The 13,327-nt window shown below is 44.9% G+C and overlaps 1 protein-coding gene and 1 non-coding gene across 2 annotated transcripts in view; one reads left to right on the forward strand and one right to left on the reverse strand.

The window, feature by feature from the left end:
* Nucleotides 1–13,327, reverse strand: part of LOC124621865 (phospholipid-transporting ATPase ID) — a 538,522-nt gene that overhangs the window by 236,658 nt on the left and 288,537 nt on the right.
* Trnas-aga lies at nucleotides 5,149–5,223 on the forward strand. The gene has a single exon. It is a non-coding gene; the product is annotated as a tRNA-Ser (tRNA).

Here is a 13,327-nt window from a genome sequence, read left to right on the forward strand (position 1 = left end):
CAGCAAGCTGTAAAATCCCTCAAGAACAGCAAGTCTTCTGGTGAAGATGGAATCACAGCTGAACTTTTGAAACTAGATGAGGAAAAAGTAGCACTACACCTCGGTACAATTATTGAGGAAATTTGGAGAACCGAGAAGATACCAGAAGATTGGAGGACAGCACTTATACATCCACTTCACATAAAGAGTGACAGATCAGATGTGAACAATTACAGGGGGATTTCCCTTCTATCCGTTCCATACAAGGTCCTTTCCAAGATATTACTAAATAGGATTGAACCAGTTCTCGAGGCACAGATAGGAGAATACCAAGGTGAATTTAGAAAAGGGAGGAGCTGTTTGGAGCAAACTATTAACCTTAAAAACATAATTAGAACACGTGCTGGTCAACCACATGTTACGACGTTTATTGATTTTAGAAAAGCCTATGACTCCATAGACAGAGAAAGCCTCATTAGAACTCTTGAGGATTTTGGAATTGACAGAAAAACTAGAGAGATAGTAAAGCAAACATGGACATATACCAAGTCAAATTTCGAGGCAAGATTTCTGAACCTTTTAAAATCCAAACGAATTTGAGAGGGAATGGACTCCCCCCAATTCTGTTCAACATCACTTTGGAATAGATTATTAGGGAGACATTTGAGGATATTTTTGTGCACAGCTAAGATGGGTGCTCAGCGAAAACCTTGTGAATTCATTGCAATATCAGCTAAAATGCTACGCACTGATTCGAAGATAGGAGAAGGGTTACAAACCAGAACTGGCCTAGTTCCATCACCTTCAATTTTTCCCCCACTGGGCTAGTTCCATCATCTTGGATTCTGACTGACTGTTTCATTTTAATGACTCCTAAAATATTACATTGTGATCGGTTGTAAATGGAATGGGTGGGGAGGGGCTACAAACGACAATGGGTTAGTTCTGCCAGATTGGCTTTGTCCCCGTTTACTTTGTGTCTCCGTTTACTTTGTGTCTCCGTTTACTTTATTTGTTTATTTACTGAAACTACATACTGACTGACTACCTCATTTTAATACTACACTGTGACTGGCTGAAGAGGAGGAGGAGGGGTGTATGAGGGGAGGGGGAGGAATAGGAGGGGTGCATGGGGGGAGGGGGAGGAATGGGAGGGAAAGGAAGATGGAAGGGACAAAAAGCACCAGGATCGCCATATAAATACTACTACATGGGCTAGTTCTGCAAGCTTGGCTTTTTGTGCACTTACTCCGTGTCCACACTTACTCCGTGTCCACATGTATTTCGTTTCGGAGAGACATTCTGGGGTCATTTTTTGCCGAAATCCCGTAACCTCTTTGATGATCTTCACTTCCAGGTGGCAGAGTACGGTCTGAGGATGACCGGAGTCAAGACAGAGCTGGCAAGATCTGCAACATTCACGATCGACGACGACATCGCCTGGAGGATTACAAAGTAGTTTTTGCGGCGCAGCCCGAGCATCCCACAGTGCAAATGGCATGTGACGTCATCTGTGAGCCAGATGCCAAGGCCAGCGTCCTACCGACACATTCAGTTAATTTCACGCCGATTAACTACAACACCGACGATCATATCCGCCTGGTGGCCGACCGCCTCTCGGTGCTCGTGGCAGACAGGGACGACGACGACGTACGTAATCAACGCCATCGTAGAGATGGTGGTCCTACAGCAGGTCTGCACCTGCAGCCCAGAAAACAGGAGGATCCGACCGGGTCAACAACGCCGTGCTGAAGCAAGTGCCGAATACAGTGCGCAGTCAGACGGCACTCTTCAACAGCATCCTCCGAACCTGCCGCTACCTACCTCCGTAGAAACGCGCGGGAGTGGTAGCCATACCAGATACAGGCAGAAACACTAGGCTGGCAAAGGACCACCGGCGCATTAACTTACTGAACCCCTCCCCCCCCCCTCTCTCTCTCTCTCTCTCTCTCTCTCTCTCTCTCTCTAACCTAAGGGAGGCTCTGCGCCGAAGGAACAAAGAAGCTGCCATCTGATCTACAGCCAGTGCGTATCATGGAAGGCTCCAACCCTTGGCCTCGTACTGGCAAATACCTCGCCGTTACCATGGACCGACGCCTGACGTGGAAGCTTGCATATCCGAGAGCGAAGGGGTAAAGCAGTGGCAACACTGCGCTTCCTGCACCCTTTACTGAACCCCAAAACAACCTGCAACACCTTCGGCAGAAGATCAGTAGGATATCTGCCGAAACGGAGATTTTACTTACCCCAAGAAGAATTCATCAGCGTTATTCGTAGGGAAAGAGTGTATCCGAGAGAAATAATTTATATTCACATTTCTCCCAAATTGACATCAATCAGGTAATTTTTGAACAATGATTCCATTCCAAAAGAACTGACATTCTGTGAGGAACACCAATTATAACTGTCGTCTGAATCTGGTCTTAAGCCAACAATATTCCGAGTCATTAACGCTGTCTTGAAACTGTCGCTTTAGACAGACTCGGCAACTGGTGATGTGCTCTTTTACGAAGCAAAAGTATATGCACGATCGCCGTCTGCTATACAATGAGGCGACAAAAGTCACGGGATAGCGACATGGGCATACACAGATAGCGCTTGTGTCGCGTACACAAGGTATAGAAGGGCACGACATTGGCGGAGCTGTCATTTTTAATCACGTGATTCAGGTGAAAAGGCGTCGTACGCGATTATGGCCCACGATGCGAATTAACAGATTTTGAACGCTGAGTAGTAGTTGGAGCTAGACGCACGAGACATTCTATTTGAGAAATCGTTACGGAATTCAATATTCCGAGAACCACAATGTCAGGAGTGTGCCGAGAATATGAAATCTGAGGCATCACCTCTCATCTGGCATGTCAGACATTCTGAGCGTGCGTGCGAGCGTTGACCAATGAGATGGCACAACGCCACCTACATCACACGAACGCCGTCTCCCTTCAGTACAGAGTTACGAGGCGCCATACTGGCATTCATTTCAAGCCTATATGTATATATGCCGTTTCTGGGCACCAGCAAATTGAGAATCACTGGAAAATCCGTTGTTAGTTGTGTGATTCGTTCCAATAAAATAATGAGGAACATCATATTCGTGGCTAAATAATTATTTTAACTTGCGCATTATGAGAGTAGGCTATTTGAAGGCAGCGACACACTGAAGATACCCCCAAAACGCATTGTTCTTGGTACAGTTTGTTATAATTAAATTTCAATTAGTAACATAATTATCTACGATTAACGTTTTCAGTAAGGGGTAACATAAGACGATTAAGTACAAGGAGCATGATGTTGGTTTAGCGTAATGAGTAGCGTCTCTGTCCGATAATGAGTTTTTGTTGAGGCGGTAGTTCGCGTCTTAACACTTCCAAATTTTTTCCTAACATTCGCGTTTTTATTAGGTTCTGATACTTTATTATTAGTTTAATGTAAGTATATGCTACGATACTTTGTGTTATGTAAATAAAGTTAACCTTTTTTTTTTTTTGAGGGGTGACTTTGTTCGATTGGCTTTATCTATAGGACAGCTTGCGCTACTTGTATAAAGATATTTTGCTCCTTTTTCTTTTACGCTTCGTAATTCACATGTTGCAAAGACTCTGCTTCTGGGTAGGAACAGCGATCAAGTAAGACTGACCAAGGGGTTTTACTAAAATGTGGGAATGATGAAATAATGTTTATCTTACGCGGAGAAGTATTCCAAATTTGTACCGCACTGTTTGTAATGGAACTTTTATAAGCCTGCGTCCTTACTGACTGGACATGGTACTTTCCTTTTCGTGGACGATGGAGGAAATGTGCGTTTTAATAGAGCTAACGTGGGAATTTTACGCGCGCCCATTGAGTAAACAGTGTGATTTACGGACTAGAAGCATCCCTCAACTGCCGCTGGAGTGCGCTGCGATCGCGTATACCACGTTGGGGCCCACGTACCGTATGCAGAAGTCGCATCGTTCCAGAGCGTTCAGCAGCACGTTGAACTTGGCACGCTCAACGTTAACGTTCGACAGCACGGTCCGTGTGCCGACGGCTTTAGATTTGTCATTCCTAAGATACAAGCAACACTGCGTGAAATAACCGCGGAAATCAATGTGGGGACGTACTACGAACGTAGACGTTAGGACAGTGCGGCGAAATTTGACATTAATGGGCTATGGCAGCAGGCGACCGATGCGAGTGCCTTTGCTAACAGCACGACACCGCCTGCAGCGCCTCTCCTGGCCTTGTAATCATGTCGGTTGGATCCTAGACGAAAACCGTGGCCCGGTCAGGTGAGTCCTGATTTCAGCTGGCAAGAGCTGACGGTAGGGTTCGAGCGTAGCATAGACGCCACGAGGCCATGGACCCAAGGCGTCAACAAGCCACTGTGCAAGCTGGTGGTGGCTCCGTAACGGTATGGGCCGTGTTTACGTAGAATGGACGGCGTCTTCTGGTCCTACTGAACAGATCATTCAACGGAAATGGTTATGTTCGGCTACATGGAGACCATTTTCAGCCATTCATGGGCTTCATGTTCCCAAACATGTCACCGGGTCTCAATTGGTCGCGATTGATTTGAAGAACATTCTGGACAATTCGAACTAATGATTTGGCCCCCAGATCGCCAGACTTGAAACCCAACGAACATTTATCGAACGTAATGGAGAGCTCAATTCGTGCACAAAATCCTACATCGGCAACACTTTCGCAATTATGGACGGCTATAGAGACAGCAGAGCTCAATATTTCTGCATGCGACTGCCAAAAACTTGTCGAGTCCATGCCATGTCGAGTTACTCCACTAAGCCGGGCACAAGGTGGTCCGACACGATTTTAGAAAGAATTTCGTGACTTGTCACCGGAGTGTAGATATTTTATTTTTTTACTTACTTTTAAATTTTAAGTTGGCAAGAGATAGCCACGTTGGCTTGCAAGCAAGTAATATTTTCCTTGAAACTTCCTGGCAGATTAAAACTGTGTGCCGGAACGAGACTCGAACTCGGGACCTTTGCCTTTCTTGGGCAATTGCTCTACCAACTGAGCTACCCAAGCACGACTCACGCCCCGTCCTCACAGCTCTACTTCTGCCAGTACCTCGTCTCCTACATTCCAGGAGAGCTTCTGTAAAGTTTGGAAGGTAGGAGACGAGGTACTGGCAGAAGTAAAGCTGTGAGGACGGGGCGTGAGTCGTGCTTGGGTAGCTCAGTTGGTAGAGCAATTGCCCAAGAAAGGCAAAGGTCCCGAGTTCGAGTCTCGGTCCGGCACACAGTTTTAATCTGCCAGGAAGTTTCATATCAGCGCACACTCCCCTGCAGAGTGAAAATCTCAATATTTTCCTTGTTCTTTACAAAAACTAACTTAGATAAATTAACAGTAGTCCTTAAATTAATGAGGTTATCTCCAACAAACCAGTCATTTTCCAACGGTAAACCGCTGGAGTACGCAACTGAGCAAAAAGCTAATTACGTGTAACTATTTTGTAAGTGGACAATCCTGAGTTTCCGGAGTTTACCAGATATATTCGAACAAATGCCTAAAAATGATTCGGAAATCGTCAGGAATAATAGAGTGATTCACGCACATTTGTTCACAGCGCAGGTGCCACAGAAATGACCAATCCGACGATGAGCTTTATCAAGCCTTCTATTCTCGTCAATGCTGTCATATCGGGTTGCTTCCTCATTTAACACATCACGATCATTTGCAGATTCGTTCTCGTTTTCATTCTCTCTCTGCGCGGTATGTCTCCGAAGTGACAGCCTCCGAAAAACTAAGTCCGCAGGAAGTGACAAGTTAATCGAAACCAAACTCTGAAGAGAGAGAGTGCATCCAGAACAGAAATGCACGTCTATTGCTGCAATCATTTTGTCAGCGTGGACCAAGACGAGCCAACAACATCACAGCCCCTTCCACACTCAACCGTCAATTACTTTGTTAATTTTAACGGGGTATACACAAAAAACGAAAGTAAGATGGAGAACCTCCCGCGAGAATGTGCACCTCCGACGTTTAAAAACACGGTAAGCAATGCCAACATAACCATGCCTGCGCCAAGTCCCAGACTCCAAATGAAAAAAGGATAAAAGTGTATAAAAATGAGAGCAGCGACAAATTAAAAAAAATATATTTGAACCAGTTAACTGAATAAAATCGCAGCCTTTTCAATGAAAGCGAATTAGATTTTATCCGACGGGATTCGAAAGAACAATCTTCGGCATGCCATTCAAGTACATAAAATGTTAGCCTATGACTATGTTTTGAATGAGTGATATTGTAAAGAACTTAGTAAATCAAAAGAAATTCTGAAATTTTCTTTTGTCCATTACTCTCAGATTAGGGTCCGCCAGAGTGAATGGCCGGAGGGTGCGAGACTACACCGCCGTATACGATGTTTCTAGAAAATCGACCCCACGCCTGGGAATCTCTCCTTGTTAGCTGGACAAGGCAGGATGAACTGACGCCCAACGAAAGCGCAGCGTGTCGGCACACACGCCTTCAAATCTCAACGAAACATATGATTTGTCCAGCTTCAGATTTAAATAAAATTCAAATAATTATTTTATTGAAAAACTAAAAATTATTTAACTGAAAGTGGAATTAATTGATTATTTTATTGAAAAACTAAAAATTATTTAACTGAAAGTGGAATTAATTGATTATTTTAACTGGAAATGAAATTAAATAATTATTTTAATTCAAACCGTTACGGATACCTCACAGGAAGTGGCTAGGAATGATGTGTTCCAGTTCCAGTGTAATACTGATGCAACGGCTTTGTGTTCAGTGCATTAGTTTCTAAACATCATATGCTCGGGTTCATGACGACAAAATCATTGTTGCTGAAGCTCATGAGACAGCGAGAGTGAACTGTTCCGTTTGGAGTGTCCGTAAGGAAAGCATTGCCAAAAATTATTCTTTCCAGACACCAGTCAGTGCATTTAAACGTCACAAACAGCTTTAATACGCGTGAAATCACGGGATCCGCTTCGCTCGAAGACCGAATGAGCTGTAACGGTACCCTGGAGCGCCATGAAGCGCGATGACCGTCGTGTTGTCTCCCTAATGGAGTCTCCCACCGGGTCAAAGCGGTCAACAGTGATGCGGGCGTAAAGTGAATGGCGGAACACGGCTCTGATGGCCGACACGCCTACTACTCTGCATCTGATGTTATGCCACCCACACGGACAGCATGCACATCCAGACAGCGACAGCTCAAGGCACGTATGTCAGCGCTTGGGACCCTTATCAAGTCGAACTGCCTTCTAAATAATCTGCTCATAATAACTTACGAGTCGCTTGTACTTCTGCGAATCCGAGTGGGCTTCGATTAACGGGGAATACGGAACTAAAAAATGAGCCTTATGAAACTAAAACAAGAATCTGAAATAACAACAAAAATTGCGAAAATAAAAGAGGTGCTCATATCTGTACTTACACTGATGAGCCAAAATGTGATGACTACCCGCTTAATAGCATTACAGTCCCAGTCAGAAAGTAATACAGCGGCGTTTCTGCGTGGCATGGATTCGTCAAGTCTACGGTAGGTTACCGAGGTATGTGGCACTAGAAGGTACGCACAAATCATGCAAATTCCGTAAAATGCGCATCAGTGGTTTGTGGGCGCTGAGCTGGTGCCTGGCAGCGTCCAGACGTATTCCATCGGGTGCGTATCTGAGGAAGTCGGTGGCCAACACATCATCGTGAGTACACTACAATGCTCCTCAGACTACTGTAGCTCGACTCAGACCTTGCGTCACGGACAGCTAGTCCGCTAGAAGACAACCGTCCACATCAGGGAGGACCTCAGTCGTGAAGGGATGTAGATGAGCTGCGATAACGCTCACTTACTACACAGCTGGGACAGAGTCTTGAGGTACAAGCACAGGTCCATTATGGCCCAGGTGAATGTTCCCCACAGCGTAACACTGTCCTCAACAAAAGTGCGCGTCATTCATGACGTCGGCCGAGTTTGGGTTCGTTCTGCGCATCTGACGTCACAAAACAGTCAGCCAATGGACAGAGAACGACGTTGCCAGAGCTCGACTGCAGTGCAGAGCACGGACGAGTGTCCTCAGTTTTAGAAACCTGCAGTCATAAATGAAGTAAATGAACGAAAGCAGTGTCTTGATAGCAGACTTTCTTTTATAGAAAGTTTGGAAAAAGCTTTCTTTATACCAATTGCTTCATATTCTATTAATTAATTAAACCAAACAAGTAATAAGCCTCCTAATTCAGACGATAGCAAGGAAGGGTGTTTGTATCAATCTCACTAACCGCTTTTTCGCAATAAAGAACAGTGGTAAATGTTTATTTGCTATTGTACTTCGACGAAACGTGAGTAATTCATAGTCATACCAACAGTGTTTGTCGGTATTTTGCGTGACATTTTAAAGTCGTCCTAGAGTCATGCTGAATGACGAGCTTCGTTAGCGTAATGGTTAAAGTGTCTGGCTGCTAGGCGAAAGGTTCCGAGTTCAAACCTTATGAGGTGCTCAATATTTTCTTTATTTAGAAACAATATCGAAGTGTCTTACTTCATGAATTTTATTCGTTTGAATGTAATTTTTTGAAATTTCTAGTGGCAACTATACGCTATGGACTTTTAGCTTTGCAAACTCTTAAAAATTTCGTGCAATGATTCAATACATTTAATGCTGCACAATAACTGTGTTGAACATCGAAACAAAATTAAGTCATTTATGCAGGGAAGGTATCAGTCAAGAAGATGTGTAAAAATCAAATTTTTGGGCCAAACAGTTTTTGTGAAATCGAATGATAAAGTGTGTCAAAGCAGTCGAAACACCATGTGTCTGCTCAGGCGAGCAGTGCAATGATGACAAAATCGCGCACATCGTGGAATGCGGGTTAATGCGGCCGTGATGGCTTTACTTCATAAACTGCGCGCTCCCCCTATACGTAAGTTTGCAAACTATACTATGGCGCTGCTTCTCTTGGCGCGTACAACTGGCAATGCAGCAATCTCCCGCGTCTGGGCGGGCATGCGCGAACCGCCAAGATAAAAGAATTGAACAATAGCTGCATCTGAGGAGCAGTGTATGTTGGGAGCAATCTTTCGTGCTGGTCATAGTGTGTCCGAGCGCGATCATCGGCCAGGACCAACAAAACCAGCGATTCAGGCGCCGAGTGACCACTGATTCACGGTCAAATCTCGACGATCCCGTGCCCACTGATGAAATAATTGACAATGTCGTTGACTCAACGTGTAAACACGAAGAGGTCGTTTGCTGCGCAGTCTCATACTCAACAATGTGCGCTGAACATTGTGATCCACAAGACTTGTGCCCGCACCCGCACTGTACACTTCGTCAGATCTACTTGTCCTGCTTTACACAGTGGACAAGCCTCCAGTCTCCATGTTCTGTGTTGAGGCGTAGACACACAATTTCTTGTGAATCGGAACGGAACACACATTTGAGAAGGCAGAATCGTCAGGTGTCCTAGTTGGCCTGATGGAGGGTGCAAAGCTCTGCAGCAAAAAATCGAGCACTGTTCTAGAAGCCGGTATCTAATGTGTTTGTTGCCAATGACAAAGGCGCATCCGACATCACGGTCGGTCTTACAGCCATCAATGTAAACGAAGATGCTGTCTCCAAGTCGCGTTCAGAGTTCGAGAAAGTTACAGCGATAGGTCAAATCTAGAACAGGGTCCTTAGTAGGCGAACTAAGTCCAAGATGAACGAGGACCTCTGCACGAAGCCAGGCTGTGAAGGGTTCTCACCCATCGGTATCGTGGGAGGAAACGTAAGATTAAGGTTCCGAAACAATATACGAAAGCGAACTAGTAAACTTCGGGTAGAGTCCTCAGCTGTCCACTTGCCATTATCTTGTTGTGTGCGGTGTCCAGACACGTTTCCTTAAGCAAAATACACTGATGCGCCAGATAAACCGATATAAGCATGCGTATTCAAATAAAGACATATGTAAACAGACCGAATAACGGCGCTGCGGTCGGCAACGCCTATACAGGGTGTTACAAAAAGGTAACGTCAACTTTCAGGAAACATTCCTCACACACAAAGAAAGAAAAGATGTTATGTGGACACGTGTCCGGAAACGCTTACTTTCCATGTTAGAGCTCATTTTATTACTTCTCTACAAATCACATTAATCACGGAATGGAAACACACAGCAACAGAACGTACCAGCGTGACTTCAAACACTTTGTTACAGGAAATGTTCAAAATGTCCTCCGTTAGCGAGGATACATGCATCCACCCTCCGTCGCATGGAATCCCTGATGCGCTGATGCAGCCCTGGAGAATGGCGTATTGTTTCACAGCCGTCCACAATACGAGCACGAAGAGTCTCTACATTTGGTACCGGGGTTGCGTAGACAAGAGCTTTCAAATGCTCCCATAAACGAAATTCAAGAGGGTTGAAGTCAGGAGAGCGTGGAGGCCATGGAATTGGTCCGCCTCTACCAATCCATCGGTCACCGAATCTGTTGTTGAGAAGCGTACGAACACTTCGACTGAAATGTGCAGGAGCTCTATCGTGCATGAACAACATGTTGTGTCGTAATTGTAAAGGCACATGTTCTAGCAGCACAGGTAGAGTATCCCGTATGAAATCATGATAACGTGCTCCATTGAGCGTAGGTGGAAGAACATGGGGCCCAATCAAGACATCACCAACAATGTGCTTGATGCTAGTACTGTAGAGCAATGAGTCGCATGTCAACACAAGCACCGAAGTCAACATTACCTTCCTTCAATTGGGCCAACTGGCGGTGAATCGAGGAAGTACAGAATATACTGACGAATCTAAAATGAGCGCTAACATGGAAATTAAGCGTTTCCGGACACATGTCCACACAACATCTTTTCTTTATTTGTGTGTGAGGAATGTTTCCTGAAAGTTTGGCCGTACCTTTTTGGAATACCCTGTATGAGACAAGTATCCGGTGTAGTCGCTAGATCGGTTACTGCTGCTACAATGACTGGTTGTCGAGATTTAGGTGACTTTGAACGTGGTGTTATAGTCGGTGCACGAGCGACGGGACACAGCATCTCCGAGGTAGCGATGAAGTGCGGATTTTCCCGTACGACCGTTTCACCAGTGTACCACGAATATCAGAAATCCTGTAAAACATCAAATCTCCGACATCGCTGCGGCAGGAAAAAGTTCCTGCAAGAACGGGGCCAACGACGAGTGAAGACATTCGTTCAACGTGACAGAAGCGCAAACCTTCCGTAAATTGATGCAGATTTCAATGCTGGGCCATCAACAAGTGTCAGCGTGCGAACCATTCAACGAAACATCACCGATATAGGCTTTCGGAGCCTAAGGCCCACTCGTGTACCCTTGACGACTGCACGACACAAAGCTTGACGCCTCAACTGGGCCTGTCGATACAGACACTGGACTGTTGACGACTGGAAACGTTTTGTCTGGTCGGACGCGTCTCGTTTCAAATTTTGCAGAGCGGATCGACGTGTACAGGTATGGTGACAACCTCATGAATCCATGGACCCTTCCTGTCAATAGGGGTCTGTTCAAGCTGGTGGAGACCCTGTAATGGTGTGCAGCGTGTGTAGCTGGAGTGATATGCGTCCCCTGATAGTCTAGATGCGACAGATGACACGTATATAAGCATCCTGTCTGAACACCATCCATTGGTGTCCATTGTGCATTCCGACATACTTTGAATATTCCAGCAGACCAATGTGACACCTCACACGTCCAGAATTGCTACAGAGTGGCTCCAGGAATACTCTTCTGAGTGTAAACACCCCCGCTGGCCACCAATCTGCCCAGACATGAACATTATTGAGCATAACTGGGATGCTTTGCAAGTTCAGAAGATCTCCACCCCCTCGGACAGTTTCTTTGGCTCTTCAGTGTATGCTATCATTCATGTGCCTGCAAATTTCCAAACGTTGCCCTTTCTGTGGGAGCGCTGTGTGAAGCCAAAAAAATTTTCAGCGTTACTGACAAACAAGTGTGAACGTGGAAGTGGGCGTACTCGTTTCCAGTTTCCATATAGACATATCTCATTGGCAGATACGTTTTCAACTTAATGGTGGGGGCTAGTGAACGGACTTCCAGATCGCTAATTGAAGGACGGCTACCAAAACTAAGAGAGGCATTCTGATTCGAACTTCCACTTGTAGATTCTATTCTGGACTTCACGCTCGTACGTGTTTTTTTTTCTTGGCTGCCGTCTTCGGGCAAGTCTCTGAAGTTTCCAGGATTTACTCGCATCCGTGACCAGTGATGAGACTCCACGATTCGCAGTCACATCACATCACATCACATCGGCTAAGTCCAGCAACAATTAGGAGCGGCCGCAATTCGGCGCATCGGCGCATCGCGACTTGTCCGCAGTCACAGTAAGACAGAATATGCAACACGCACTCCCGACTTGAGAAATAGCGGTATAGTGGATAAAGAGGAGATCAGTCCTAGTTTCTGTTTTCAGAGTTCATAACTTGATCTACACGCTTCACGCACTGGTATGCACGCACATTTTGCTGGAATCAAATTCTTGCTTCGAAGGGGAACTTTTCCGTAACCACTCATGTTTTGTTTCGTTGTCGAGTTAGGTCGCTCGAGATCACCCGCTTGTTGATGTTTAATTCTGATTCTTCTCTTATTCATCGACCTATTGTGTGATCTGCTCGAATTCATACTCTTTTTGTGTAATTTTATAATTTTGGAATCACGGTTGAAAGCGTTTTTCGTGTCCTTCTTGTGTCTCGTTCCATCTCAACCGTAAAGTACCGCATGATGCTGGCGGCGACCCTAATAACCTGTATTTATCACTGTTCTATTTTAATTAAGTAAATTCATTCTCAAATTGTTTTATAACCTAGACGTTCATGCGTCCTGAGTAACTTCTGCTCATTGCTTCAATAAATATTATTTTACCAGATCCAACTATCGTCCAGCAACCATTAAAGCAAATTATTCAACTGAAATGCACAAGTCCTCCAACCATGAGCAATAGGCGATCCCCCTGATGCGTCAGGAATTTGTTGAATAAGATTTCGATGTGTGAGGCAGCTGACTTTTCAAATATCCTTTTAACTTTATAGCGGCTATTATTTCTATGATCTGGGGTAATAGATTCAGCATCAGTGTAACCTTCATATCTACGGAGCACCTGATGATGAACAGGCCGTGTTCACAGCAAACCCGGCTTCTAGCAATATGTAGAAGGTATTTAATTTTGAGACGTGCTGGAAGTCATAAATGTGACTTTGGTTTCACAATACTTCGACGACGTGGAATTCGGACAGTGTATTTTGGTGTTTGAAGATAGGAAAAGCTACACACACTTTTAAGGTCCTCATATGTTTTCTGCTATTGTAAATAATTCATCTTTATCGTACTGAGACAAAGATGA

The sequence above is a fragment of the Schistocerca americana genome, chromosome 7 (genome assembly GCF_021461395.2).
Source record: "Schistocerca americana isolate TAMUIC-IGC-003095 chromosome 7, iqSchAmer2.1, whole genome shotgun sequence".
Taxonomy (NCBI): Eukaryota; Metazoa; Arthropoda; class Insecta; order Orthoptera; family Acrididae; genus Schistocerca; species Schistocerca americana.